The sequence below is a fragment of the Cicer arietinum genome, chromosome 5 (assembly GCF_000331145.2).
Source record: "Cicer arietinum cultivar CDC Frontier isolate Library 1 chromosome 5, Cicar.CDCFrontier_v2.0, whole genome shotgun sequence".
In the NCBI taxonomy this organism is placed as follows: domain Eukaryota; kingdom Viridiplantae; phylum Streptophyta; class Magnoliopsida; order Fabales; family Fabaceae; genus Cicer; species Cicer arietinum.
Window position 1 is genome coordinate 45,790,364 of NC_021164.2, and position 622 is coordinate 45,790,985.

Here is a 622-nt window from a genome sequence, read left to right on the forward strand (position 1 = left end):
TTTGTTATATTGTGAATATAATTTTATGTGTTTTGTCAATTTATTTTTATTGCAATGATTTTTTTTTATCTTATTTATTTTTCTATACACTACCCCACAATTATGAGTGGGCTCTATACCCGGGCTGAGTGCAAACCTAATATAAGTTAGAGACTGTGTAATGATAATCTTCTGGATGTGCATCCTGTTTGGTTGTCATGAAAGTCTCACCTAGAGTTGACCTTTTCTAAAATATTTCCATTTTAATAGTTTACCTATTAATTGGTTTAATATTTTGGAATTGAGTTGTGTGCTCTAGGAACCGATTTAGAACTATAGAGCCACCCATAATAAAGGTTCACAATAAAAAAACCATCAATTAAGAAAAGAACCATGTAGGGCACATGTATGTATGAAAAAAAAACTTACTCTAGCTATATCTTATTTTTATCATAATGCATTGCATAATCATGCATGTTTCATCTTTTATTTTATTTTACAACATGTTTGTCTTCTTCTCTTCATTTTTTTTGAAAAAGTGATTGCATATTATGAGGTAATAAAATATTTCAATTAAATGCATAATTATTGCATTCACTTTCTTACATTCTCATAACATTTTCCTTCAAGAAAAAAATTGGAA